Source organism: Ochotona princeps, chromosome 24, assembly GCF_030435755.1.
Source record: "Ochotona princeps isolate mOchPri1 chromosome 24, mOchPri1.hap1, whole genome shotgun sequence".
In the NCBI taxonomy this organism is placed as follows: domain Eukaryota; kingdom Metazoa; phylum Chordata; class Mammalia; order Lagomorpha; family Ochotonidae; genus Ochotona; species Ochotona princeps.
In genome coordinates, this window is record NC_080855.1 from 15759731 (window position 1) to 15785343 (window position 25613).

The 25613-nt window shown below is 43.9% G+C and overlaps 1 long non-coding RNA gene across 3 annotated transcripts; it reads right to left on the reverse strand.

Annotated features, from left to right (window-relative positions):
* Positions 1–477: 477 nt before the first annotated feature.
* Positions 478–17526, reverse strand: LOC131483238 (uncharacterized). Of its 3 annotated transcripts, XR_009247582.1 has the most exons (4): positions 17414–17526; positions 9033–9257; positions 2436–2533; positions 478–748 (listed from the first exon to the last, which is right to left on the reverse strand). It is a non-coding gene; the product is annotated as an uncharacterized LOC131483238 (long non-coding RNA). The 3 variants fall into 3 exon arrangements; XR_009247581.1 differs by lacking the exon at positions 478–748 and having other exon boundaries at positions 1661–2533; XR_009247580.1 differs by lacking the exons at positions 478–748; positions 2436–2533 and adding an exon at positions 7788–8164.
* Positions 17527–25613: the final 8087 nt, after the last annotated feature.

Sequence of the window (25613 nt, forward strand, 5' to 3'; positions counted from 1 at the left end):
TTTCTAGCCTTCCTTGTTCCCTTTCCTATTGAAGTCTTTCCTTCTTTCTTTGCTTTATTTCTTTATTCATGCTGTGTTTCAGAGCGGAGGCCCTAGCCTGAGAGAGCAGGATCTCCCCTTCCAAAGAACATGACTTATCTAGGAATGTCTTTTACCGCAGAATGGTTGACCTGCTTGTATTCATCTGATTCTGTTTTTAAGAAGGAAATGGAAAGAAGTGTTCCATTTATAATAGCTCTAAACTTAGTGGTATTAAGAATGAATTTTAATATTCTCATGATTCTGTGGATCAGGAGTTTGGAAGCACATGGAAGAATAGCAGGTCCTTCCACTCATTTCTGTGTTCCACCAAGTCTGTGGCAATGAATGGCTGGGGCTGTTAGGGATTGCCTGACCAGGCTGCAGGGTTCGGAGTTTGTCACTTACTCAAACTAGAATTTCCAAAAGCTCTTCATCCATGAGCCTGGGGCCTGGATGGTTGGAGCATTCTGCCTTCCCTCCATGTGACCTCATGAACTTTCTCACAATATGGTGGTTTCACGATACTCAACTCTAAAACCCTTCCCCAGCCAAATCCATGGAGAAAGCAAGAACTATAGGAGCTCTGGTGGTGTGGGCCAAGCAAAGATTTTGGGGGCCCAGATGGGAAAGCAGCACGCAGGTGGTGTGCTTTACTCACCCTCTGCATAAATTTGCAGCTCTATGACTCGTCTCTGGAACTGTTAAAATGGCCAAGAACAGCTTCACCCTGGGAACAGAAAAGATAGCACATGCCTGGCACCATCCTGCTGAGACACCCTCATCCAGCTCCTGCACAGGTAGGAGAGAACACACATGTTGCACAAAGCACCTTAGCCCTGGGCACCAGTCTGATGATAATGAGCATAAAAGGACAGACTTGGGACATTTCCAGAGAGGTCTGAAATTTCCTGTAAGGAGTTGAAGCAAAATTGGTGAAATGTGGATATTCAGCCTATTAGCTCATTTGTACAAACTGGCTGATGAAGATGTGAATTACATTTTATAACATTTTTAATTCTAGCTTGGTGCTTAATGACCTCATCCCCAGGGGTTTAGCATCTAATTGGGAAGATAAAATTAATATATATTAAATAATGACATAAGACAACATAAGCGCTGTCTCCAGGGAGTCCTGGATAAATGGCTCACTCATTAAGTTTTATAGTAATAACCTCCAAGAAGGAAGACATTCTGAGGGCGAGGAGGAACAGTGGGCCTTCTGGAAGAGGGTAAATTCAATCTTTGCTTTGAAAGTTGGTACAATTCAATTAGGCAGTAAATGGAATGAATTTCAAAACTGGAAACATTTCGAATGACTTTTGGCCCAAGACAGAATTATTTTTTCCTAAACATTTTGAAGACTTGACCATTTTTAGTAATCGCTGTGGTCTGGGTTTCCTTGGGAGGATTAGTTGTGTTTATAAAGGGGGGATTGAGAAAAGAAAAATAGAGGAGAAATTATAAAGTAGTGATTACTTATAATCCCTTCCTGAACTTGAAAAGAATTAGACTGGGGATTGGCTAGGGAATGGATATGTTTTGGCCTTGTGTTGTTGTCTTCATTGCAACTATTCAAAATTCTGCAACTGTAGCTGAAGGACAGGCACAAATAAGGTGTAAATAGAGGGATACGAGGTGGTGGCATGGCCATGACTGTGTTCCAGTAAGCTTATTTATAGAATCAAGTGGCAGACGGGGTTTGACTAGAGAACCCTAGCTCGCCTTGCTTTGGTCTAGATATTGAGTTTAGCTCTGTGAATGTCTACTGAAATCTACACTGCATTCACTACTGTGGATCAGATGTATTACAAAAGCTGTTCATTCAACTGTAGGCCCCCTGGATGCTTGGACTGTCAGCTGACACATGACCTGCCACTCGGTACAGAACTTGCAGCCCAGAAGGAAGACATTTAGGTGGGAAGAGAAGCTCTCACAGGTCTTACCCAGGCTTGGGAGATGATAGAACCACACGTGTCTTCCCTGAGGAAGTGACTTTTAGTTTGAGACTGGAAGAATCTTATTCTTGGCACAGAAGGCTTGTGAATATAGAGAGGTTTCAGGTGGCAGGAGACATGTCCCCTGTCAAAGCAAACCTCCATGTCAAGTGCACAGAAGTGTGAGAGAGCACGTGCTTGCTGAACAAAGTGGAGTGCTCGGGGCATGTGCGACAGGGTGAGGTCCAAGTGAGAGGCAGGCGTGGTGGTCTCACAGAGAACCTGGTGTATGTGTAGACATGCCCCGGCCCTCAGTACGTACTCACCTTTTCTCCAGCATATGTGCCAGGGCATTTCCTGACTGCCCATGTTTAGGAACACTGAGATTCTATAAATGACACACCCTGAAATCCCCTCATCCACAATGGGTCCCACATAGGAGATGAGGTTGCCACAACTGCTCCAAGCACAGCGGCTAACCTTTGCTTCCAGGGCAAGCAGTGATCCAACTCCTCACACACACCATCCATAGAGAAAGTACGTCTCCACGTCGGCTTCAGCACTGATTGACCTGGTACCTGTGAATACGAAGCAGAGAGCGCTCGGAATTGAGCCTCGGCCCTTTTGCTCCAGCAGGAACGCGTAACTGGCTGGAACCCCTCATCCCTGCTCGGAACTCCTCATTCCTGGCCAGCTGCAGTACTGCCCTTTCTTCTCTAGGTTGCTACTGACAACACATACTTGCTGCACTTTGCATAATTCCAGTATATTTTCCCTGCACTCTAAACTACAACATGAACTTTATCAATTGGAATGCAATAAATACTCAATAAACTGTATATCATGCTATTGCATGAAAAAAAGGACCAAATAAAAACACTTTGACACATGACCAATAACACCAAGTACAGTTCTCTTCCCTTACTTGTAGCCTTTCTGTTCAGTTCTTGCTTAAAGCCTCATAAACCTCTCATGAGCTGCATTTCCCACTTCACCTTGGAGGCAGCTCCATAAACAGATGCCCTGTTGGGGAAAATCCTTTCCAGTGGCACCACAAGAAATGTCCAGCTGCTAGGATGCACGAAGAAAGCTAGGTGTTAGCGACAAGCAGACGTGCCCACGTGCTGATCCATGCTCCACGGGGACGTGTTTTGGTTCTTCTCATTCTCTACCAGGACTGGCAGAGCCAGGACTGGGCAGCTTCTTGTACCTTTGTGACCACAGGGGAGTGGGCTCTCTGAGGCCCACAGATCACCCTCCATGAGTCAAATGCTTTGGCAGATCAGACTCCAATACTTTCTGCAGCTGTCCCACCCTGGGGCCAGCATAGATGTACAGGGAGGAATCAAAGTTAAAGAACAGGGGTTTGTACCCCAACTTCATTGTTAATCACCTGCTTGGCCTTAAATAAATAGCACAGTTCTGGAAAGCAGGTCCTTCCACTTAAAATGGGAAGGCTGGACTTGATTCAGCTCGAAGTTTTAGGAGCCGATGATGAGAGATGAGATTGCTCTGGGCTCCTTCTCCGAGGAGCAGCCGCACTTCCTGGCGGTCAGGTATCTGCATGTTTTCTTGGGAAGAATGAAGGCTTTGATCTGCCAGGTTGGGGGTGCAATTGCTGTCTATTTATTTTACAGAAGGACTCCAGCCTCTGGCCATCCAGCGTCTGTTTCATGTTTACCTGGAAATTGTTTTCTTCATTTTTTGCTTATTACAAAAATGAGTCAAGTTTAAAAGAAAAAAAAAAGCAAAAGAATAACACCTGTAATCTACCTGAATCCCTAAAGATAGCCACAGTTAAAATTTGTTTTATATCCTTCCGATGTGCGTTCAGTACAGATTCAAAGTGGAATACAGCAATGACTCCTGTCAGTGCTCAGTTTTACTTTCTGGAACCAATCCTTTCATTTAATATTCAAATAGCTCATTTTTTTTCTGTATGAATTGTCTATTTCTGCATGACAAGTGATCAAAAATTTTTATCCAGATTGGTCTGGATAAGCATGGATGGTGAGCGAACTCTAGTCCCAGCCCCGCCTATTCCCACACCAAAGACCCAGCAGCCTAAGCCTAGCAGAATTTGCATCCTTCCAAGACCCAGCAGCCAAAGCCTAATAGAATTTGCTTAAGATAAGGATGTGGCTCCTTAAACCACCTAGCAATCATGACTTACACACTTGTAGTATGCCAGTTGAAAAAACACCAACGTCACCAGTACAGCTTGGCCCTTGGGATGCTAAGTCCAGTCAAGTCCACATGCATAAATGAATGTGTCTCTCTTCCCCCATGTCTTGAGTGATGCTTGATTTCTTGGGTCTCCTGGTTGGAACAGGTGGGACTGTTTTCCATCCTAAAGATGCACCTACTTCCACGCTCATTCTCAGTGCTGGCTGCATTCAATTCTTTGCATCATATCCCATCAGAAAAGAAAAACTTCCTTGCTGGTAAAATTGCTCCTTAAATCAAGGCCCAACAGACTTCTGTCGAGGGGCCAGATAACAAGTAGTTTGGACTCCTCAGGCCATCCTTTCTGAGATGCAACAGTTCAGTGTCAGCACTGTCATGCAAAAGCACTCATAGATATATTGTCTTTTTCCTCTCCTACAGAACTTTGTCGTTCTTGGTTTCATGTTATTTTGGAAAAATTAATTTGAGAGAGTGACTTGTTTGTCCCTAGAAAACAACTCTTAAAACAGCCCAAAAGACCCAAACAAATTACAATTGCTTGTGTTACAGATCCTACGGAGGTAGCTGGAGTGCCTAAAGACTGTTCAGGGTCGGGTTCATGGCACTTCTCTCACTGGCAGACATGCTATGGGAAAACGAATGGCCAGAAAGCAGCCAACATGGAAGAGTCGTCTCTTCCCCAAGGCAGTGCTGACCATCTCTGTTTTCCTTCCTTTTTTTTTCCTTTCCTGTTATAATAGGAACTTCACAGTTCAATGAGTTCTGCAGCGTATTTGGCAGAAAATGTAGTTTGAGCTGCAACTTGTTGTAATAATAATAGCTACCATTTATTGGGAGCTTACTACACACCAGGCACTTTGCCAAGTGTTTTATATGTGTTATCTCATTTAATTCTCACAATTCTATCAGATAGACATTCTTTTTTTTTTCCTGTTTTATGCATAGAAAACTATAGTGTCCAGAGGCTAATCAGTTGCCCTGGGTTTACAGAGCCGGAAAATGGTGAGGTCAGTTCTGAATGCAGTTCCTGCTGACTCCAAAACAAGCTCCTCTGCGCCTGAATCCAAGGCATCTCTGCCTTCAGGAGGCTGAGCATTCCTGGAACCCACCAGTTATGCACATTACCTCCGCTCCTGGGGTGATGGAGGGATGTTGCCTGTCTCATAAAGGGCAACCCTGGAGAGTTTTGACATTCTCTTAAGAACCAAGGGCACTTACTAAACTATTTCTATTGATTGTTCCTGGTAAAGAAGTTCAAGACAGGCTAGAGGGCTTATTTCAGACAGAAAAACATGTTAGGCTCAAGCAGGTGCCACATAGATGACAAAGCTCCTTCATTTGTAGACCGGTTCAGATTGCATCAGCTCATAACCCTGAAACTGCACAGGTAAATGTGGATAAGCTAGAGTTGGTATCGCTCTGAGCTCGTTCAGGCTTTATGAATGGAGTTAATGGTGAGTGAACACTTTCCATCTGCCAATTATCACTATTTGTACTATTGTATCTCACTCTCATGGTCACCCTTTGGTTAGTCAGGGTGGTCTAGACTCTGCTGCAGTAAAAGGTACCCCAAAACTTGGAGGCATGAGATAGTAAATCGTTTTATGTCCATAATACAAGTCTAGTAGAGTCAGCTAAGAATCTTATTGTTTTGAGACAGGACATCAGGACATTATGGAACATTCTTGGATATTCTCTCTGAACAATCCTGGTTTACATCTAAAATATTTTTGATTGGCATTGCAGAGGGAAAAGAGAACTCAGAAGTATCTCATCTTGCTAATTAAATGTCTGACCTAAAGATGCCACCTGTCATTTTTGTATAATCAGACACAATAAAATGCTAAATGGAAGAAATTAGATATTTGTTCAAAGAAACTTGTAATTATACTTTTTACCATAAAAAGGAAGGGTAAGTGAAAGTACATATCCAAGGTTATGTGAGTAAAGCTCCTAAGTGGCTGAGTCAAAGTTTAACTTCCTTGATACAGAATTGTCAATATGACATTATAATACAGAATAAATTAATATGCAACCACAGTTTAGATAATACATCTCAAAAGAATTGTAGGGAATGAATAATTGTAATTGGGAGGTGGAAAGCCTGAGGCAGAAAAAAAATAAAGCCTTGTAGGGGACATGTTGAATATTGAATGTTAGTAAATAAGGGCATTTTAAGTCAAGAGTAAAGGGGGGGCCCGGTGCAGTAGCCTAGCGGCTAAAGTCCTCTCCATGCACACACCAGGATCCCATATAGGCACTGGTTCTAATCCCGTGGCCCCACTTCCCATCCAGCTCCCTGCTTGTGGCCTGGGAAAGCAGTTGAGGATGGCCCAAAGCCTTGGGACTCTGCACCCACATAGGAGTCCTGGAAGAGGATCCTGGCTCCTGACTTCGGATTGGCACAGCTCTGGCCATTGTGGCTGCGTGGGGAGTGAATCAATGGATGGAAGATCTTCCTCACTGTATATTTGATTTTCCACTAAAATTTTAAAAAAAAAAGAGTAAAGGGGGGGAAGCATAGAGATTAAAGAGCGTATGATGAGTCAGAATACTTGAGGCAAAGTGGATCAAAGCAGGAACACCCACCAGGAGGAGAGGCACAGCAGGAAATGGGGTAGAAGGCATTGTATCATAGACACCTGTCAATAGAGCACAGATTAGATTCTCCTACCTGTAAAGGAGATACATGCAGGGCCTGATTCCTCCACAACTGAAACCACCGTACAAGCACTCAGTGAGGAGCCAGACACCTCATCCTTAACAGAAACATTGTGTTTCTGGAATTCCATGAAGTGTTTGGACATTACAGGTGCCTCAAAAATATTTGTTGCACATCAAATGATTTCCGAGATAAATGTATGTGAGATTTAGAGTTTACCCTGAAGACAAAATGGAAAGAACTGCTTGACATCCAAGGAAAGGGGGGACTGCAAAGGTTTTCTAGATCGCATTTGTCCCTCAGGACACAGAACACCAACATGCTGGCAAACAGCCAAGACAGTAAGTCGGATGAAATGCTAGCACAAACTGTGTGGTCAAGGCTTAACTAATCTTGCAGTGAATGGGACTGCCATATGGAATTGTTTTTATTTGATGTGGGTAATTTTCTGTGGAAGAGCATCCTCCTAACCCAGCATAATGAAGTTGATTGTTCGTGCAGGGAATCATCAGCAAGAAAAATAGGAGAGAAATTCAGTTATTAAACACTTGAGCTGAGCTGCATCCCATAGCTCAATTTTATCAATAGAGACCAAAATTTGATGAGGGCTGGATTGTCAGTGAGCACAAAACAATTGGGATTTCTCACACCAAAATGGACAGAATATTGCTCTGGGTACTCTGCTGATATGCCAACCTGAAAAGGCTAGAAAAAGCCCTGGTGCATAACCCCTTGGCCTGGGTCACTCCATCTCATACCTAAATGACTTGTGATATCTCAGAAAAAACTTAGGGAATCTTACAAGTTATAGATGAGGGTCAGGAAAGAGAATTTATTTCATTGATGTTGCAGGGTCCTGGACTTGTGCACTGGGCATCATGGAACACACCCCAAGGATGATGGTGAACATTCCTTACAAGATGAGGCGTGAATTTTATAACTGTCACTAGGCAAACGGGTACAGCCTGTATGGAAGGGGAAGACATTAGTTCTCGCAATGGCAATGGTACCCAAAATTGATTGAAGCAGACCAGATGAGAAACAGCGAGGGCATTAATTTTAGCCAGGTATGGGAATGTAGAGGAGAGGATCTGCAGTAGTTTGCTAAGATTGTCATTACAAAATATCACCAACTGGGTGATTTAAGATACATACATTTGTCATAAAACAATTTGAGATGCTAGAAGTCCAAGTTCAAGGTGCCAGTAGAGTTGATTCTTTCAGACGGATGCAAAGGACAATCCATTTGATGCTACTCTTCCTAGCTCTTGGTGCTTTGCTAGCAATATCCGGAGGCTTCTGCTGTATCATCATCTTCAATCTTTGCGTGTTTATCTCCATGTTCAAATCCCCTCCAGCCCTAACAGAGATGCTAGTCATGTTAGATTAGGGGCTTATCCTATACCAGAATCATGTCATACTGACTATATCTGCAAAGATCCTATTTCCAAGTAAGGTTGGTATGAGCAGGAAGTTTGGATTTAAAAATATGTACCTATGTAGTTGGAGAAGATATTTAGGAAGTGATTTCAGATAAAAGAAGCCATTCATGTAGGTTCTAATATCTAATATGACTAGAATCCTTATAAAAGGAGAGAGTAGGAATGGTGCGGTGACTGAATTGGCTAATTCTCTGCCTGCAAGCACCAGCATTCCATATGGGCCCTGAATCATGTCCCGGCTGTTCCATTTCCCATCCAGCTCCCTTCTTATGATCTGGAAAAGCAGCGGAGGATGGCCCAAGGCCTTGGGACTCTGCACCTGTGTAGAAGACCCAGATGGGCTCAGCTCCAGCTATCGTGTCCATTTCAAGAATTAGCTAGCAGATAGATCTTTCTTCTCTCTCTAAAGTATGCCTTTCCAGTAAAAAATAATTTCTTTTAAAACAAAAGGAGAGATTAGGGCAAAGGTCCAGAAGAAACATCCTGTGAAGTCATAGGTAGACAAAAGGCATCTGGTTCCAAGTCAGCAAGTCAACCTCATAGATACCACTGACACCATGATTCCACATGTTCAGCCACCAGAACAGTAATAAAGGAAGTTTATAGTTGAAATCCCATTGTCTCTGTTGTTTGTTATGGCCAGGTAATATAGTCCTGAGTAATTGAATGATGGCCATTTGAGATAATGTGCCAGACTGATGCAGGAAACAGCAACTTAGAACTGGAGAACATTGAGTTTCTACAATAGTTGGATTCTTATCTACTTAGGAACAAATGTAGTATTACCTTTCTGTAGTGTGATGGTTCACAAACTCTGGCAGGCCCAAAGCTCAGAGGAAGAAATGTTTACAGATCTCTCCACTTGAACAGGTCCTGCCGCCTTCAATGCCAACATGATGTTTGCCTCTGGCAACTTGAACATTTGGGTTTGGGGATGCAGCATGTACTCAGAAAAGAAAGTCATTTTATTTCATCTGTCTTCAAAGGCAGCTGGTTAGCAGAGAGGATTAGCTAGAAGGGGAAGAATGAGACAATGAGAAAGGAGAAATAAATGGGAAGATAGAGAATAGAAATAGGGGAAAGATGAGAAGGGAAAGCAGAATGAAGACACATGGGCTAGCAGTCTGACTCGGAGTTTGCCAGCCTCAGTACCAGCGACATTTGGGGCTGGATGATTTTGTACTGCTATAGATGTCCCAAGTATTGCAGGTCATTTACCAAGATCCTCGAACGCTACTTGCTGGATGACAACAGCAGCTGCCTCAGGCTTATTTCGGACCTTGCCACGTGTACCATGCTAGGAAATCACCCATTATCAAGGGGTGGTTTCTCATCAAATGCTCAAATGCTCATTTTGATTTTATATGATAAAGGACACAGGCTGCAGAAACACATCAGGAGAGGATGACGGGGGCGGGGTGTGCGGGCCTGGTCCCTCTGGGGTCCCATAGTTTCAGGCTCTTACATTGTGTAAACACAGTAGAAGGTTTGGCAAGCCGGGCACTTCATTTATCAGATGTAGAGACGACTGTGGGTTGTGCTTCACTATTTAGACAGTTGATTCCATGTACTTGTGATAATTACATCACATTTCTTTTGACAAAAACATTTTCTTCCCTTCTTGGAACGTGGAGACCCAGCCAGATGCAATCTTGGATGGGAGTTTCACATTGTTCTCTTATTGAGCTTCTGTGCATCCCACTTCTTTGATATGAAGCTTTTTCTCAGTTAAAAGATGATGTTGGCCATCTCCAGTCTTCAATGCTGATAATTGTGATAAAACTGGCAGCCCGCCCCCCAGATAATGGTGGCGCTCTGGCACTGTAAGAGCCTGGATTCATTCCATCACCCTCTTGTGTTATTTTGGGCCAATTACATAGGGGCACGTGTTGGTGTCTGAGCTGCTCTTCTTCCCATCCAGCTCCCTGCTTGTGGCCTGGGAAAGCAGCAGAGAATGACCCAAGGCCTTGGGATCCTGCACCCACGTGGGAGACCCTGGTGAGGCTCCTGGCTTCCAATAGGCTCAGCTCTGGCCATTGCGACCATTTGGGGAATTAACCAGCAGATGGAAGATCTCTCTTTCTCTATGTCTTTCTGTGAATCTGCCTTTCAAATAAAAAATAAATACGTCCTTTAAAAAAAAAAAAACATGTTTTGGGCCTGGTGCAATAGCCTAGTGGCTAAAGTCCTCGCCTTGCATGTGCCAAGATCCCATGTGGACATCGATTCGTATTCGGCTGCTCCACTTCCCTTCCAGCTCCCTGCTTGTATCCTGGGAGGGCAGTCGAGAACGGGCCAAAGCCTTGGGACCCTGCACCCACGTGGGAGACCCAGAAGAACTCCTAGGTCCTGGTTTTGGATCTGCTCTGCTCTGGCTGTTATGGCTACTTGGAGAGCAAGCCAGTAGATGGAAGATCTTTCACTCTGTCTTTCCTTCTCTCTGTGAATCTGACTTTCCAATAAAAAACAAATAAACCTTTTTTTTTTTTTTTTTAAATGATGCTTCAAAAAACTTGCATCTGGGACTGGCACTGTGACATAGTAGGTAAAGCTGCCGCCTGTAATGCTGGCATCCCATATGAATACTGGTCTGAGTCCAGCTTGCTGCATTTCTGATTAAACTCTCTGATAATGTCCTAAAAAAGGCAGCAGTCTTAAGATGGCTCACGCGCTTGGGTCCCCGCCATTCACACAGCAGACCTGGATTGGCTTGGCCCAGCTCCGGCTATTAAGACTATCAAGGGGGTGAACCAGTACATGGAAGATGTCATTCTCTTTCTCTCCCTCTTTCAACTAAATATGTGAAAATAAAATAAAATAATTAAAAGCTCGCAAGTGTTAAGATGCCCCGGGTGGGGGGGACCAGTATCTCCCCTGTAGGAGAGTTTGAATTCAATCCCGGCTTTGCTCCTGACTTCAGCAGGTAATGGCTCAATACTGCCAGCCACATGAGAGACACGACTTGAATCTCCAGCTCTTGGCTCTAGTCTGGCCCGTCCCTGGATGTTGTGGGCATTCAAGGGATGAGCCAGCAGATGGAACACATCTTTTTTCCTCTCCTTTTCTCTCTCTCTTCCAAAAATTTATTTTATGATACAGTCCCCTTAGGCTCTAGGAGTTCCTCTCTTCCCTTCTCAAGACCCTCACCCCACTGATTTGCCCTGTATTATTGAGCAGTAGAGTACTTCAAAAACAATCATAAATCCATAATTCTAATCATTAAATGTATCCTAACATTGTAGGCAGGGACAATGGTAGAGAGTTCATCTTATTCAACTGAGTCAACTGATTTGATCTGAAAACAGAAGCCAAGAACCCCTTCCGGGTTTCCCACACAGGTGCAGGGTTCCAAGAATTTGGGCAATTCTCCACTGCTTTCCCAGGCTATAAGGAGGGAGCTGGATGGGAAGTGGAGCAGCTGGGACACAAACTGGGGCCCATATGAGATGCTGACATTGTAAGACAGAGGATTAGCAGGCTTAGCTATTGTACCAGACCCACCCTGCTCCGCACCCCCAAACTCACTTTCTTAATTTTTTCTCGTTTTAGGTGAAGTATACGTAGTTCACCAGGGTGAGAAAGATCAAGGGAGAAGTGAGTGTGATCATTGTTTCCAAATTCTATTTCTTCTTCCCTTTTCTGGAGTGATGGGGAAGATAAGAGGAGAAGTTATACCCAGCCTCCCAACCCTCCTATTGCCCGCAGATGAGGAATGGCCACCTGATATCAACCCAGGGGCACAATGTGGTGCACACTCCAAGGGTTCTGCCCAGGTGGAAGCGACAGTTCTGAAATGCTGTCGATCTCACTGATCGACAGATGAAGAATCCCTTCTAATGTCCATTGGCTGACACAGTTGACCTTACAGTCTCCATTCACCCAGATATTTGCTGTCATCCTTTGACTGGGGTAGTTGTCCATATGTTCTGTTCTCCATTCTTTGCCATGATACCAGATGTCTTCTGTAGCCCAAATGGGCTACCATATCTTCTATGTGCACCACAGTCTACCATTAGGCACTCCATCCTTTACACTGTGGAGGACCAGTTCTCATTTTCTTGGTTATATTTTCCAGCATACAACTTTCTCTTGTCAAGATCTAATCAGGCTGAATAACCAACATCAAAACAACAGCTTGAAGCAAGAAAGAGGAGACAACACAAACAGTTGGTCCACTGGTTTGTTTGTTTGTTTGCAATGTAATGTTTAATAGCCCATTTTGTGGACCATATGATTTTGTTTTGCACTGAGAGTCAATTGTCAAAGGCTCAAGACTGACTTAGTTTCCAATCTTTAAGTGATGTGTTCATTGATGAAGATCTATTGGGAAATGAGACTTGTGAGGAAATACATACTCAATTCATATAGCAAATAACCATAACTTTTCTTCATGATGTGCATAGTCTTGTCTTACATCATTCATTTTTTTGTCCTATAGTTTCTGAAAAATGAAAAGTTGCACAAATAATTGAAAAGAAATCCCGTCAGCCCATCTTCGTTCCTACTTCCCATACACTTCCACGTTTAGAGCATGCAGACCGCCTGTTTTCTCTTTCAGCTTCCTGGTATAAGTGCCTGTTCCCCCAAGCCAGTAGGCAGGTGACTATTTGCAAGATTGCCAATAAACAGAAGATGCGAATCAGGAATGGAAGGTGAGAATTACTTTCTAAGAGTGGCTAATGATGAGGGGTTAGCAGAGGAAGAAGGAGATTGGGGGCTGATGAACTGTGAAATGATTGAAACGGTGGGTAACATTCTGAAATGTGCAAGAATTTGCATTTCACACAGGGTTCTATGGTCAAGGGAAACATCAAGTTATTCACCAAAATGGCCAGAACTGAAATTTAACATGGTAGAGCTATTCAATTCTTGTTGGTTTGTTTTCATTCTTTTTTTTTTTTTTTTGAAAAATTTTTTTAATGTTCTTTTTTTTAAAAGTTTTGTTTATTTTCATTGGAAAGTCAGATTTACAGACAAAAGGAGAGACAGAGAGATTTTTTGTCTGTTGGTTACTCCCTAAGTGGCCACAATGACCAGAGTTGAACCAATCCAAAGCCAGGAGCCAGGAGCTGCTTCCTGGGACTCCCACACAAGTGCAGTGTCCCAAAGCTTTGAGCCGTCCTCAACCACTTTCCCAGACCACAAGTAGGGAGCTGGATAGGAAGTGGAGCAGCCAGGATACGAACCGGTGCCCATATGGGATTCAGGCATGTGCAAGGCAAGGATTTAGTCAGTAGGTTGCTGCGCTGGGTTCTGAAAAGACTTTAATTCAATCCAATAAAAGTCCTATGGACCTGCCTTGTGTAGAGCACAAGTGTAGGAAGGTGAATATTGACATGGGCTTTGTTCCAAGATGTGATAAACAAAGTAGTGGGGGAAAGGTAATTAAAATTTCAAACAATTTAAGGATTAAAAAATAGTTCTCATTTAACCCTACCTACCATGCAGAGTGATAAGATTATGAACACAGGAACATTAACCTCAATTTAAGCTCCAGCTCCACCAATCAGCTGGCTCTGTGGTGTTCAGAGGGCTCCCCAGCCTCTGGACATTGTGAAGCCTGAAACAGTGTTCCCATGGTGGCAGTGACAGTGGAACAGGCTCATATGCCTGTGTTATTTAGGAAAAAGCTGTTAGTGCTCTATCACTATTGCCCCCATGTTCACCTTTTTCACAGTTGAAAAGAACTGAGGTACACAGAGATTAAAATACATGAGTTTGAAGCTGGGACTCACATCTCCATCTGGCTCTAAATAACATGCTCTTACCAAGGTGTTTCATGGTCTCCAGGGTAACAATGATAGAAGGAACACAAAAGGAAATAAGTGAAAAAACAAGATGCTGGGTAAGAGCTCGAGAAGTGCAGGACCCCCTTGCGATGCAGGGTGGATTCCTGGAGGTGGCAGCTTAGCAGAGCAGGCAGGGAGAGTTGGCCTTCCTGTCTTTGGTTCTTGCCCACCTGCAGGGCTTGACTTTTGGCCTCTTGTTGCCCGTTGTTCATCAGTGTGGTGGCATTTCTGTGTTACTTGAGCTATTTCTGGGAATAAGAGGTGCTTCACAGTTCCCAACCCAATAGGGAAAGAATGAATGAATGAATGAATGAATGAATGATGAGGGGAGACTGGTGATCCGGGTATTTAGCAAACTTGACTTAGTGAACTTTGGGGAGCTTTAGCTTTAGCCAGTCTTCTGATTACCAAATAACAGAAGAGTGGGGTTCTTGGCTGATCACACTAGGAACAGAAGCCCCTTCTGGGCTTAATCATAATTTCCCTTTAGGAGGAAATGTGCTCTGTGGCAAGATTTGAGCCCTGTTCTTTTTGAAACGTAGTTTCTCCCCTGTTTTCTGGATTCACGACTCTAATTACCAAAACACCAGCTTCGAGGAATGTAAGATTTTTTTTGTCATTTTTGTCTGTGTGGTAAAACTTCTACTACTGTGCACTCTTCATGGCCCCAGAGGATGATGCACCCGTGTTTGGAGCAGGTGAGACAACTGGACTCGGGAGGGAGAGACTGTCTGGCAGGAGCGGTTAGACTTCAAAGAGACTCTCTCTCCCCTGGAGGAATCTGCAGTGGTTGAAAAGGAGAGCCGGGCCCCACACAGCAAAGGCAAACAACAAACAACATAGCATTAGGCAAAAGGAAGGGAAGCGCCCCTTCTCCCCATGCCCCTACCCCCACCCCGCAGCCTCTGAGGGTTCAAAGCAAAATGGCAGATTTTTAAAACCTGTTGTGGGTAGTCACAAATGGTCCACAGTTGCTTAGGGGTCACCCAGTTATCAGCCTGCAAGCCCTTGCTCCTCTAAGGAAAGCCCTACCTTCTTGTGCCCAAGAGGAGAGGGTAAGGAAGGTGCCTGGCAGTGTTCCGATGCAGACAGGGGTTAGAGCTGTAGGGCCTTCCCTGCTCACCCCACTTGGACCGCATACCTCTCCCCACTACCTGTCGCGTTGCACGACAGAAAACAGTTGTTCCTCCCAAGGGTCGTGTGGGAAGAGGAAAGCAATGCAATGGGAAAAGAGTGGCCAAGGCTGTGCCACGCCCAGGCTGGGAGCTGGTCACACCCATGTGCTCATGTACGTGCTACATTAAAATGTAAATTTGACATGGAAGCATACAATTGACAGTTTTCTTAAATATGAGTTAAAAGTATAAAAATGTACATTTTAGTTTTTAGAAAAGAAATAGAGACGATTCAAGTAAGTTTTAGAATTGTCTCCCATCTCCCATTCCTGCTTGACTTTCCACAGTCACATTTAAACACATTGACCTTGTATTTCATAAAGATTGGCTTTTTTGTCTCTTCCATTTGTGTAGTTAATTGCTTCAGGACATCCACTCTAATCCCTCATATCCTCCTTGCTTAAAACCTTTTATGACACTGATGGAAACCTAGATTCCCATTGGTCTGAAAAAAAGTAGATATCTGTGGTTCTCAAAAGAGATTTTTTAGGTTTCCCCCCTCCAAGAAAAGAAAAAGTATGAAAACATCTGGAAGGGCTATTTGCCATGGTTACCATAGATGATATAGCTCCAGGAAGATGGACACGAAGAGGCTCCCCTCTGCTCCAGCCTGGGAAGAAGAGATAAGGATTATTCTTAATTATGTAACATGCCAAGCCAGGCCCATGTGGTTACGCTTCTTATAGATGGCTTCACGGGCCATCAAAGAGTGGACCACTGTGACACAGTGGAGAAAACCCAATAGATGTCGGTGTGCTTCCTGTGAACTCTTGCCTCCTTGGCAAGACTAGAATTTCTGCAGTTCCTGCTAAGATCAGCTTCACAGGGATTTCTGACATGTAGGAGAGTAGTTCCATGGTTCTAGCAGTGAGCAGAATAAGAACAATCAAAGCACTGAACGTGGTATGTGTTGGTTTAGGTCCAAGACAACTCTGGGCAAATAACACTTTTGAATAAATTGGAATATTTCTGCAAGGCATTCATCTTGTTGACCCTTCCTTTCTTCGCCTAGAAAATGCTGATGGCGTCTGCCATTTTCAAGGATTTGGGGAGAATGTGAAGAGATTTAAGTATGCACTGGGGACATAGATGGTGTACAGGGGAGATCGACTCACTGCTCCTCAATGCAATGTTTTTATTTCCAGGAACTAAGATTGTCCACCTGTTTGTTATCGCTTACCTGGCAAACTCGTATATCCTTGGAAGGGCCCCACTAGCTAGCTCCACAAATCTTAATCATTTTATTTTGTAGAGAAAACCACTAAGCTACACAAGCAGAGTGCATAGCTGATGTTTTCCAGTGGGAACGTCATTGCAGAAATGTAGCTGAAAAAAAGGCATATCGTTGTGATTAGCTATTTCTCAAAAAATGTATGGAGTCTGCTATTCGAGCAGGGGGAATAGTGATCATTGTATTATTACCTTTGAAAAACGTTGGCAAACTGTGAGGAATATGTAATCCCAAGATAAGGACTGTAGGTGAGCAGTGAAAATTCCTTAAAAGGTCAGAAAAAAAGAGACCCATGCGAAAAGGTTAAAAATAATTGGGATTAGTTAGCCCAGAAAAGAAGATGAAACAGCAACTTAATTACTGTCTTTATTCCTTTGCAAAATGAAGTGTCCTGTATCCCTCCATCACTCCCATCTCTGCTAATGAGAAAACTGGAGGAGGTGACCTTAAACAGAAAGCAAAGAAAGTGTGTGCTGCTCTCCGGACCTCGGCTTGAAATCCATTGCCTAAAAGCTTGTCATTTGTGACCACTTGGGTGCTTCTTGAGGATGCTTTCCTGAAGTGAAATAAGCCATGGAAAACATATATATATATGAGGGAAGCTTCATGCTATAAAAAGATAACATGTGGTTGAGTGTTTGCTGCAGCCCTAAAGATGCTGCACGAGATGCCTGAATCCCACACCAGAATTCCTGGGTTCAAATCCTTGCTCTGCTCTCAGTTTTAGCTTCCTAATGATGCAGAGCCTGGGCGGCAGCTGGTGATGGCTCCAGTAGTTGAGTTTCTACCCTCCACCTGGGAGACTTGAACCGAGTTCCCAGTCCTGGCTTAAGGCTGGTTTACTCTTAGGTGTTATGGACATTTGCATATAGACAAACAGGAGATTTCCCTCTCTTTCCCTCCCTCCCTTCTCTCTTTCTAAAGTAAATAAGATAAATCAGTTTATCATGAACAGTGGTAATGAACACTTACCATGAATCTTGTCAAGATTATTCATATCACAAGGTCTTATTAATAGTAGAAGATGAAAACATTAAAAGGTACAACCAGAAAGTAAAATGATGGTCTCCAGAGGCTGGGAGCTGGAGAAAATGGTGATACGTTGACTCAAGGCAGAAACTTTCAGTTGAAACATGAAAAATTCTAGATCTATTGTACAGCATGGTACCTAGAACTGATGCTATGTTGTCTACCTAAAATTTGCTAAAAGACTGATTTTAAGTGTTCTGGCAATAGCACGCACACAAAGTTAATTACATATAGTGCTGAAGTGTTCAATTGATTGTGATAATAATTTACAATGTGTATCAAATCATCACATTGTGTACCTGAATTATGTACAATTTCTATTTGTCAACTCAGTAATGCCTGGGGGTGAGATAGAACCATCTGTCTAGGAGAGTGTGTGTTTCGGGCGTGATATGCCAGCATTATGGGGAGTGGCAGAAGAGGACTGTTTTTAGTTTAAAGGCAGAGACACACGGAGAGACATGCAGAGTGGGAGATCTTCCATCTACCGGTTCACTTCCTAAATGCCCACCGACGTTGGAGCTGGGCCAGGCCAATGCCAGGGGTCAGGAGTGTAATCCAGGTCTCTTACACGGGTGCTAGGGAGCCAACTGCTTAAGTCATCACATACTGCCCCCAAGGTGTGAAGTTGCAATGAAGTTAGATTTGGAGGTGAAGACAGGATTTGAACCCAGGCACTCTGATGTGGAATGCGCTCATCCCAAGGGGTGCCATAACTTTTGCATCCAATGCCCACACCCACATCTTTTTTAAAATGATGGAAACTTGAGGCAAGAGATATGGCTTTAGCAATCCCTTGTGTTCTCAAATCCTTAATTCCTCAAATTTCAGTCTGAGTTTCCATCTTGCCAAAGTTCTCTGCTGCTACCATTGTATTAAGCCCAATTACAGGGACCTTCTTGGGAAATAAGGACTTGCTCCTGCCTCCAAGCCACAGAGGAAATAAAAGGTCAGCTCTCAAAAGCCCAGTTGGGAGTCACGTCGGCTTCATTTGACCTTCCAGACTCTCCATTAGAAGGGCAGTGATCTCAGCGATTTACCAGCATGGGCAGCTGGGGCTATCATTAGATGAAACGCTGTTAAGGGGTTGAGTGAATACGGGGCGGGTGCGTCATTACAGGAGGGTCGCAGTCTCCTCAGGCTTCTTGGTGGTTCTGCCTCCTTTGTGGGGGGGGGGGGGGGGCCTGGTAAATGATGGGTTTAGCTGGGTCATAGTCACATGCCCCTCGCAGCATCATCAGTGAACTTGCAAGTGGCTTCTGAACCCGAATGGGGAGAGGGCCGTTTTAAATACTTGCGGCTCACTTTCCTGCAAAGGAAACATCTCTTTTGTGTGCGTCTTAACTCCCATTTCTAATACACGGAAGCCTAATCTTTTAATGCCTCTACTCAGTCCCTAGGAGGGTCTCTTCTCTCCTCTCTCCTGCTTTCACACAGAATTGTCAGCCAATTGATTCAGTCTATCCTGTTTCCTGCTGCGTTGGGGATCAGGGATAGAGTTTAAACTCCTTTATTGAAGGAGAAGGAGAAAGGAAACTCTAGCCATTGTCTGGCTTTAGAACAGAGCAAACTCATCCAGATTTAAAAATGCAGACTGCCTCCTGATGAATCTATTAAAAGTTTCTTTTTCTGCTCTTTTCTATTAGCCTGAGAGTTACATATGTTTTTTTTTTAAAGAAAAATTACGCTTGTGTTCCAAATCCTGAAAATTATAATCAAGGAGCCAAAACAATTAAAACAGAGAGAAAAAAATGAGGAATAAATGATAGGGGGGAAAAACAGTAGATGCTAGAGAAGGAATGTTTCAGTGAGACCCAAGGAAAGATTAAAACAGTTGAAGGAGAATTTATGGGAGGTGAGCTTGGAGAGTCAGTCCCGTCTGTGGGGAATTAAGAAGGAATGACAGGAAAAAACAGCAACGATAACAAAATATCCAATAACAATGAAATTAATGCACCTAGCTGGGGTTGGAGGAACACAAGCATGCGAGGCATTTTTAGGAGGTTCCTGATGTCAGCAAACCCGGTGTGGGTGTCTGTGCCCTGCAGCTGAAGGAGTCCCTGTTTCAGCTGTATTTTCTCCCGCAGCGGTGTTGCGGCACACACTGCCCCAACGTGTGCCCCAACACGGCATGCCTGAAGGAAGCAGCAGCAGCACCCCAGCAAGGTCATTCAAAGCTTCTCCTTTGGAAGAATGCCATTGCTCTGCATCTGCAAATGCACCTGCCTCCTCTACAAGCTAGGCAGGTCATGAAAGTAAAGGAAGGGGCCAGGTGCGGTAGCCTAGTGGCTTAAGTCCTCACCTTGCATCTGCTGGGATTGCATTTGGTTGTCAGTTCATATTCCAGTTGCTCTACTTGGCTTCCAGCTCCTTACCTGATGGCCCAAAGCCTTGGGACCCTGCACGCATGTGAGAGACCTGGAATAATCTCCTGGCTCCTGATTTCAGATCAGCTCAGCTCTGGCCATTGTGGCCACTTGGGGAGTAAACCAGCAGACAGAAGATCTTTCTTTCTCTCTGTAAATCTGACTTTCCAATAAAAATAAGTAAATCTTAAAAAAAAAAAAAAAAGAAGAAGGAAAGACAGAAAAGAAAGTAAAGAAAGTTCCTGTAGACCCGATGGCCCTTATCTACTGAGGCCACTGATTAGGTGCCAAGGTGCCCAGGTGAGTGAACCTGGCCAGATCCTCCATGCCGCCAGGAAACACCAGAACCGTAACTCTGAAGTCAGAGCTGCAATTCAGAGGCAACTGAGAAGGAAAGAGAGATGCTTTTAGTGCAGGCAAAGAGTTATTATTATTAGCAGGGGAGAGGGTCTGCTTCCTGGTGGGAGACAGTCCAGCACCACTTCCACATGGCAGCACGTCTTAGGCGTGGGGGTGAGGGAGGGCAGCAGCTCCTCGGTTTGTGCATGCAGAGTGACCTGCAGCATGGGGTACTCATCATGCCGTGTGTTGACCTTCTGCACAGAGACAAGGTCAAGGTGATTCAGCATTCTGGATGTTCCCGGGAGTGTCGGCTTGACTCCAGCAGTGTGGTGGAGTCACTCCGGTTCTGCTCAGCCTCACAGAGTTGTTTACATTTGCTCTGTTTAGTTTGCAGAAATAATCTAGGGGTAAAAGGGAAACAGATTAAAAACATTCTGCCATGATTTTGTGTAAGATTTCCAAGATGGTGCACTGGGGAAACCTGGGACAGGAGTCTTAATAAAACGAAGTTGGTCACTGTGTCTATCCCTCTTTCCCCAGTGTGGGAAAGTACTTCACTTGTCCCAGCGTGGTCACGATGCAGCTGGAGTTCACAGTGCTCTCACTAACGCTGCCTGGGAGAAAACCTTTCATGACACTTTCTCTTTTGAGACCACAATCCATTTCTTCTGAGCAAGTGAATAACAGACAAGTGGAAAATAGCAGTTTCCCAAAGTCCAACTATCTGGAACTTCATCTGTGTCGAACAGATTTTTTTTATGAAGGCTAAATCTGACTTTGCAACTAAGGGATGGAGACTTTGAACCACTCTTTTCTGAAGTGTGGCTGGAGGGGGGAAAGGAATGTGTGACTTAGATTTATTTCATTTTAGAAGCCTCCCTAACCTGGGGGGAAGACCCATCCATCTCCCTCTCCATCATGTGTAAAATAGGGATAGTTCAATTTCCACTTCCCATCGCTTGAAATAACACAACGTGAAAGTACTTGATAATTTTTCAAAGCAGTGACAAACAGTGATGGTGGTAGATTTTGTTACTACAGGGTAGGATAGAATCCCCATGTGTTTTATGCTCTTGTAATTGACTCCCCATGTTCCCAAGCCCCTACATTTTTATTTAGTTCAGAGGGACTCGTTGTTTTAAACAAGAAAATAAAACTTCCATCCATTGCCTTGTTCCATGACTTATATGACACACCTGGGAAAATTTAACATTAGCAAAATGCCACACATTGTAAACCACCCACTAATACCCTTCATTATTCTTAGGTCTGTCTTGATTCATTTTCTCCTCCCCTCCACCCTTGACACTTTTTTCTGTCACTTATGGAATAATCTAGACATCAGTCTTGTGAAAGCACAGTTTTCTTCTTGGATAAAGTGGGAGTCCAGCTCCGAGTCCAGTGACTTACTGCCGAAGCTCTTCTTGGCCAGTCAAGGCAGTCTTGGTGAAGGATTCGCTATCTCCATGGACATGCCTTCCATAGGCAAGTTCAAAGACAGCGGACCTCCTCGCCCCTTTTTGAGGAACAGGTCATTTCCTTTCCATTCTATTAAATAATACACAGAAAATGGAAACTCCTGTAAGTCTCACATAAATGCTGCCTTTATTTTTCCAGTACTTTCTGTCATCCATGTTGTTTATGTTCCCCAACTTCATCTCATGCCAGTGATTGCTTTTCCCTCTGTTCCAGCAACACAGCTTCCTTGTGGATAGACACCCAGAGTGGCCGTTCTTGCCTCTGAGCTCTCAGTACAGCTATTCCAAACACTCCTCACTCTCAGGGAACCTCCGCAGTTTCCGGTGTCCACAGTAAGTCCACCACAGCTGAAAAATCTTTCTTTTTCACCCTTGCACATTTTAAATAGTGTTTGTGTGTTTGTCTCTTCTACCATGGGTAAATTGTCAGGAGACCTTGGACTTGTTGATTTCCTTTGAAATCTCTGACACCTAACTTTATCTCAGCTCCAAGGACATTCCCAGGAGATGGTTATTGAAAGAGAATGAAGTCGCAGTGAATTTCAGGGCGAAACTCCCTGGAGATAAAGACGGCGTCCTTTTCTGTTCACTACTAGAAGTCAGTTCCCATAATGGTCTCTGAAACACACAGATCAATAAATAGTTGCAGAAAAAAATGAAGGAGTAAGTGAATGAGCATATATTGACTTATGTATTAGTGAACATTTCAAAGAAGATACTATTCTTAAATCAATTTTAAATCATTTTGTGTGCTGCCTTTACTTGGATTGAATCTTTTGGGGCTGAATTCAAAGTGTTTCATGATGATTCATTAAACATTGTATAGTAGTGGTAGTTAAAAACACATTCCACCTATAACTAGTTAGAATGAAATCCTGATTTATTCACCAGCTGTATGACTTTGAGGAGGTTGTCGAACCTCTCTGGGTCTCGGTTTTTTCAGCTGTGAAATGGAGGAGGGTACAATATTACCTCTCAAAAGAGTAAGGTGAATGAAAAAGAGGTGCTTAGAATAGTGACTAGTGTGTAATAAATGCTCATTATGTGCATCCTAGTGTGTGTATATATATATGTCTTATATATATATAATATGATATATATGTATGTATATACTAGGATGCAGGCTTACCATGATATTTGATATAATGAAAGGCATTTGCTGTTTAAAAAGATACTTTTTAAAGATTTGTCTATTTATTTGAAACTCAGAGTTACAGAGAGATAGAGAGAGAGGTCTTTGATCTACTGGCTTACTCCCCAGTTGACCACAACAGCTAGAGATGGGCCATACCAAGTTAGGAGTCAGACACTCCTTCTAGGTCTCCCATACTGATGGCAGGAGACCTAAGCACTTGAGCCATCCTCTGCTGCTTTTCCCAGTCCTACAGGGCTGAATCGGAAGTGGAGCAACCAACACCTGAACCAGCATCCATATGGGTTGCCAGTCTCTCAGGCAGCAGCCTTACTTGTCACATCACAATGCCATCTCTGCATTAACTGAATCCCTACAATATACTTGATCCTAGGGTCTATTACAAATATGGTGGAACAAATTGGCCCGTGTCCACAAGTCATTCATAATCTGTAAAAATCAAATAATTTAATTTGATATTATGAGCTCACCAAGGCCAATTAAATAAATCATCAGAAAAGGGAAGAGATTGGCTTTTAGTTGATGGGGTGGGACAAATAAGATATCCCACAGAGTGAGTTTCTGAGCTGGATTGCTGAATACCTAGGAGTTAAGCAAAAGGACTTGTATGTAGCAGGATGATTTGAGTGTATGTGTGTGTATGCATACATGTGAATGTATGCTTGTATGTATGTATGTGTGTATGCACATGTATGTGTGTGTGTGTGTGACTTTGGGTAATCAAAAGGGACAGGATCCATTTGTATTCTATTTTCTGTATTTCTCAACATCTTAGAGTAAAGAAAGTGGTTTGGCATTTGAGAGCCTTTGACTTTCTGATTTTCCATACCCCTTCCAAATTTTTATGGTTAAACACACACTAAATAGATGATGTGAGCTTTGATAGGAGAATGCCTTAGGCAGTCAGAAACTGCAAGGACAAGAAGAGGGTCTCCAAGTCTCTAACAGGTGGCTTGGGCTCCCTATGTCTTCAGTGTCCCAAGGATTGGCAGGGGCTCTGAGAAGAATGGCCGATAGATGTGAACAGAGGCTTAGTCTGTCGTTGTGCAGCCCCTGGCCTCACAATATGGCTGCAAACAAGCAGGTGGGAAGGGAGGAGCCCTCACCATGCTCACGAGAGGTGCTCCACATACAGCGGCACTCAGCAGAACCACATGTCCCATCTCAGGACACTTCTCTGTTTTACTCCCAGTCTTGTTGCGGGGTATAATAGATGTCATGCCAGACAAGTCAAGGATGTATTAAGAAATCTTATTTAACCAAGCTTGATGATAACAGGACCCATAAGTCCATTTGGCAATCCAGTCTGAATCGAAACCCCAAGAGGAATAAATAACCATTACCCTGAAGTCCATCTATTAAACTGAAGAGTTATGTCCCAGCTTATCCTAAGAGACATGCAGTGAACAGCTTGGGCACACTTCTGAAACATTCACCTTTTCCTTGCTTCTCTGTCCACATTCCATCACTGCTAGGCCTCACTTGTCCTGGAACTCTTGGAAGCACATAAATTAGAAATACAAAGCATTTTGCAGGAAGCCAGAGAGCAAGCAGTTACTGGAGTACCAGAGCAAGGGAAGCATGTGACTAAGAGAGAGAGCCCATCCCTATCATGGGCCATTAGAGGGGTTTGCGAGGGGAGTGGTTATACAGCAATGCGATACCACCCCCTCTCAGGTTCCAGGTGATGACAGGTGAGCGTCACAGGTGGGAAGAAGGGACCACGTGAGGGGAGGGAGCTTCCAAGCACGTGACCCTGAACTAGCTGCCTACCCCACAACAGTCTAATCTCCATGGAAACTGGATCCATTTTCATTAGGTGATCATACCTGGTAATCCCAGGGGAACCAAGAATGCTGGCATTAAGGAGACTTGGGATATGAGTTCACCAGTTACATGTTAGTTAAATGCAGAAACATAGAAAAAAAAACAGAAAAAACTGTGTGCCTGTCATTTTCATGTATTCTTTTCTGAGAAAGGAGCCACCGAAGTAACTAGGGGATGGGACCATCACGTGATCCCAAGTCACTTAGAGAAGGGCTTGAGCAAGGGAAGCTGTGTCCGGCAGCCACAGCCCTGAGGAATCGGGGAAGCGGTCTCTTCCAGGTGGTTTTAGAACAAGGCCATGTGTTCACATGAACCTCTTGCTGCCAAGCCATAACTGAGCTTACTACTTGGAGCCTTTTGAGAGTCTAGAAGTGTGTTTTGTTATGCATTTGGAAGGTCGTTTTTGTTGGAGGGTTTTTCCTGGAAGCAAGTTTGGGTGTGTTCTATGGAGCACACACACCCCTGGTTTTTGTTCCAGTGCCTAGGGCCAGATTTCCAGGAGCTAGGAGGGTAATGTTCAATAGTAGAACACCCCTTCAGAGGCCATTCTGGAATCTGACCTAAGTGTTAGGCTGGCCCTTCCTTCTGCCTCTCAGCTGTGCCCTAACTTGTAATTATCAGCCCCATGCTGCTCTGCTCTTCACAAGGGCACCCTTGAAGCTGCCCAAGTCACAGGCTGGGCCAGTCACCTTCCTCTTTCTCCACGGCTGTGATGAGATGCGAGGGGAACAGAATGTGGCCTTTTGACGGGACTTACGTAACCAGGAGCCATCTGTGACCCTGCTCGGAGGCAGGCCTCTTTGGTCCTCTGCTCTCATCGCTTATACAGTTCCAGATGTTGAACCAAAGTGATTTCTGAGGTCACCTATTCAGAATAGCTAAATCTTGCAGAATGGGAGAGGAGGGAAGCAAGCCAGCATTGTTCTTCAGAGTGGATGCTAAACAGAGCTGTTAGCTCAAGAGCTCTTTTAAATTGC